Below are 5,182 nucleotides of genomic sequence, written 5' to 3'. Positions count from 1 at the left end.
TGCTTTTCTGGTTAGTTGTTTTTTGCTTCTTTGTATTTAAAATCTTTGACTTGATCCTTGAGATCCTCTAGTATGCTGTTGGATCTCTGTAAATTATTCTTCATTTCAGTCAGTGTATGCTTAATTTTTGATTGGTCCTTTTTCATATCCTTGAGAGTCTCACTAAATTTCTTGGAGGTTTCTAGAAGATTCTTGAGTAACCTTATAACCATGATTTTGAACTCTATATCCAGTATTTTGCTTTCATCCATTTCTTTCATTTGTGACACGTTTCTTTGTCTCAGCATTTTGGCTGGTTCCCTGTGTTGATAGAGTGGCTTTGTGTACTAGGCATCCTATAGGGCCCAGTGACTCAGCCTCCCCGATCACTTGATGTGGACACTCTTGGTGCATGCCCTTGTGGGTGTGTGCACAGTCTTGTTGTAGTTAAGCCTTGATTGTTGTAGGTATCACTGGGAGGAATTGACCTCCAGGCCAGTTGGCTGTGAGGGCAGTTGTGTCTACAGTGGGAGAACTTCTGTGCTGGAGACACCCTTATTGGGCAGGACTTGCTTCGGTGGAGCTTTGGCGCTCACTGAGTTTGCCCCCTGAGTCTGTCTCTTATGGATGTGAAGAGTTGTAATGTGGATGGTCTCACTCTGACCACTGGGTACACTGGCTCTTGGATCTCCAAGGAGGTGCAAAGTCAGCCACTGCTTGAGGCCACCCAGCAGGAGTTACAGAGAGATCTGCAGATTCCTCTTCTTTGGGGTTTGGAGGTGCCCAAATAAGGAGCAGCTGTGAAGCAATGCAGGCTGCTGACTAGCCTTGGGCCTTGTTTTGGAAGCTCTGGAGCTCTCTGACCCAGCTGCAGTTTGTCAGGTTTTTAGACAAAGGCCAGGCCATTCGTATGCAAATGCCTCTACCACAGCTTGAATGGGGATTGTAAATTGGGTGGGGTGGGGTCTTAGGGAATCACCAGGGCAGAGCAAACTGCAATGGTTTCCCATCAGCCCTGCCTTGGAGAGGTCCCAGGTCTCTTGGCCCCTCGGCCCTGTGTAGGAGCAATGAAAGCATTGAGGACCTCTGCAAGAAAGCCACCCTCATGATCCGGCCCAGTGCCAGACAGTCCAGTTTCTCTCCGTATGAGTCTGGGTCCCCAGATTGTCACCCGGAACTGGACTTCAGATCAGTCAGGAGCTTGTGCCTCCCTTCCAGTTGAAAAAGACAACAGCGTACCCAGCTGCCAGTTCCTTTGGCACGCCTCCATACCTCCACACTTCCAACCCTCTGCACCTCCTACCGGACTCAGTGCACTTTTCTCTTTCCTTGTAGTTGTAGAATTTCCACCCAGCCAGCCTTCCTGTGGTTCTGGATGATATTCGTTTTGTCTTTCAGTTGTAGTTTTAATGTGTTTGTGTGTGACAGCAAGTTCAGGTGTTTACCTATGCCGCCATCTTGGTTGTCTCCTCTCTGGATCTGTTTTAGATCGTCAGTATATGTTGTTCATAATATTTCACATGTGAGTGAGATCACGTGATATTTATCTTTCTCTGATTGGCTTATTTCACTTAGCATAATGCTCACCAGTTCCATCCATGCTGTTACAAATGGTAGGAGTTCCTTCCTTTTTACATCGATGAGAGAGAAACATCGATCAGCTGCCTCCTGCACATCTCCTACTGGGGATGTGCCCGCAACCCAGGTACATGCCCTTGACCGGACCGGAATCGTACAGGGGACCTTTCAGTCTGCAGGCCGACGCTCTGTCCACTGAGCCAAACCGGTTTCGGCTGATTGGCTTATTTCACTTAGCATAATGCTCACCAGTTCCATCCATGCTGTTACAAATGGTAGGAGTTCCTTCCTTTGTACAGCAGCATAGTATTCCATTGTGTAGATGTACCACTGTTTTCTAATCCACTCATCTGCTGATGGGCACTTAGGCTGTTTCCAAATCTTAGTTATTGTAAATTTTGCTGCTATAAACTTAGGGGTGCATAGAGAGGGATAGAGAGGTGGAAGCTTCGATGAGAGAGAAACATCGATCAGCTGCCTCCTGCACATCTCCTACTGGGGATGTGCCCGCAACCCAGGTACATGCCCTTGACCGGACCGGAATCGTACAGGGGACCTTTCAGTCTGCAGGCCGACGCTCTGTCCACTGAGCCAAACCGGTTTCGGCTGATTGGCTTATTTCACTTAGCATAATGCTCACCAGTTCCATCCATGCTGTTACAAATGGTAGGAGTTCCTTCCTTTGTACAGCAGCATAGTATTCCATTGTGTAGATGTACCACTGTTTTCTAATCCACTCATCTGCTGATGGGCACTTAGGCTGTTTCCAAATCTTAGTTATTGTAAATTTTGCTGCTATAAACTTAGGGGTGCATAGAGAGGGATAGAGAGGTGGAAGCTTCGATGAGAGAGAAACATCGATCAGCTGCCTCCTGCACATCTCCTACTGGGGATGTGCCCGCAACCCAGGTACATGCCCTTGACCGGACCGGAATCGTACAGGGGACCTTTCAGTCTGCAGGCCGACGCTCTGTCCACTGAGCCAAACCGGTTTCGGCTGATTGGCTTATTTCACTTAGCATAATGCTCACCAGTTCCATCCATGCTGTTACAAATGGTAGGAGTTCCTTCCTTTGTACAGCAGCATAGTATTCCATTGTGTAGATGTACCACTGTTTTCTAATCCACTCATCTGCTGATGGGCACTTAGGCTGTTTCCAAATCTTAGTTATTGTAAATTTTGCTGCTATAAACTTAGGGGTGCATAGAGAGGGATAGAGAGGTGGAAGCTTCGATGAGAGAGAAACATCGATCAGCTGCCTCCTGCACATCTCCTACTGGGGATGTGCCCGCAACCCAGGTACATGCCCTTGACCGGACCGGAATCGTACAGGGGACCTTTCAGTCTGCAGGCCGACGCTCTGTCCACTGAGCCAAACCGGTTTCGGCTGATTGGCTTATTTCACTTAGCATAATGCTCACCAGTTCCATCCATGCTGTTACAAATGGTAGGAGTTCCTTCCTTTGTACAGCAGCATAGTATTCCATTGTGTAGATGTACCACTGTTTTCTAATCCACTCATCTGCTGATGGGCACTTAGGCTGTTTCCAAATCTTAGTTATTGTAAATTTTGCTGCTATAAACTTAGGGGTGCATAGAGAGGGATAGAGAGGTGGAAGCTTCGATGAGAGAGAAACATCGATCAGCTGCCTCCTGCACATCTCCTACTGGGGATGTGCCCGCAACCCAGGTACATGCCCTTGACCGGACCGGAATCGTACAGGGGACCTTTCAGTCTGCAGGCCGACGCTCTGTCCACTGAGCCAAACCGGTTTCGGCTGATTGGCTTATTTCACTTAGCATAATGCTCACCAGTTCCATCCATGCTGTTACAAATGGTAGGAGTTCCTTCCTTTGTACAGCAGCATAGTATTCCACTGTGTAGATATACCACAGGTTTTTAAATACCCTCATCTACGATTGGGCACTTAGGCTGTTTCCAAATCTTAGTTATTGTAAATTTTGCTGCTATAAACTTAGGGGTGCATATATCCTTTCTTATTGGTCTTTCTGATTTCTCAGGAGATATGCCAAAAAGTGGGATTACAGGGTCAAATGGGAGTTCCATTTTTAACTTTTTGAGGAAATTCCATACTGTTTTCCACAGTAGCTGCACCAGTCTGCATTCCCACCAGTCGTGAACAAGAGTTCCTTTTTCTCCGCATCCTCACCAGCACTTGTCATTTGTTGATTTGTTGATGATAGACACTCTGACAGGTTTGAGATGGTACCTCATTGTTATTTTGATTTGCATCTCTTGGATGATCAGTGACCTTGGGCATGTTTTCATATGTCTCTTGGCCTTCTGTATGTCCACTTTCAAAAAGTTTCTATATAGTCCTTTGCCCATTTGTTGATTCGATTGTTTATCTTCCTTTTGTTAACATGTAAGAGTTCCCTATAAATTTTGGAGTTTAGGCCCTTATCAGATATATCATAGGCAAATATGTTCTCCCATGCAGTGGGCTTTCTTATTGTTTTGTTGATGGTTTCCTTTGCTGTGCAGAAGTTTTTATTTTGATGTAGTCCCATTTGCATATGTTTTCTTTCGTCTCTGTTCCCTAGGAGCTCTATCATTAAATAAATATATTGCTACTACATATGTCTGATATTTTGCTGCCTGTGGATTCTTCCAAGCTTTTTATGGTTTCCGTCTTACATTTAAGTCCTTTTTCCATTTTGAGTTTATATTTGTGTATGGTGTGAGTTGGTGGTCTAGTTTAATTTTTTTGTATGTGTCTGACCAATTTTACCAACACCATTTATTGAAGAGACTGTCTTAGACTCCATTATATGCTCTTGCCTCCTTTGTCAAATATTAATTGAGCATAATGGTTTCGGTTGGTTTCTGGGTTCTTTGTTCTGTTCTGAAGGTCTATATGTCTTTTCTTGGGCCAGTACCAGGCAGTTTTGAGAATAGTGGCTTTCTATTATAGCTTTATATCTAGTATTGTGATCCCTTGAACTTGGTCTTCTTTCTTGGATTGCTGCGGCTATTTGGGGTCTTTTTTTATTCCATATGAATTTTTGGAGAATTTCTTGTAGGTGTGTGAAATATGCCCTTGGAACTTTAATGGGGATTGCACTAAATCTATAGAGTGCTTTTGGTAGTATAGATAATTTAATGATCTTGATATTACTAGTCCATGAACATGGTTTATTCTTCCATTTGTTTATGTCTTCCCTATCTCTTTTTTCAATGTCCTGTAGTTTCCCAAGTACAGGTCTTTTATCTCTTTAGTTAAGTTTATTCCTAGGTATCTTAATTTATTTGGTTCAAAGGTAAATTGGATTGCCTTTTTAATTTCTCTTTCTCTGAGTTCATTATTGGTGCATAAAAAAGCCATAGATTTCTGGGTGTGTTAATTTTGTATTCTGCTACGTTGCCAAATTCATTTATTATGTCTAATGGTTTTTTGGTGGAGTCTTTCAGTTTTTCTATATACAACGTCATGTCATTTGCAAATGAGTTTTACTTCCTTCTTTCCAATCTGGATTCCTTTTATTTCTTCTTCTTGTCTGATTGCTGTGTCTAGTTTTTCTGGTACTATGTTGAATGCAGTGGTGAATATGGACATACCTGTTTTGTTCCTAATCTTAAGAGACATGATTTCTGTTTTTTTC

This window comes from Myotis davidii, unplaced genomic scaffold (genome assembly GCF_000327345.1).
Source record: "Myotis davidii unplaced genomic scaffold, ASM32734v1 scaffold3188, whole genome shotgun sequence".
Lineage (NCBI taxonomy): Eukaryota > Metazoa > Chordata > Mammalia > Chiroptera > Vespertilionidae > Myotis > Myotis davidii.
The sequence above is the reverse complement of the archived record's forward strand: the minus strand, read 5'-3'. Positions refer to the sequence as shown.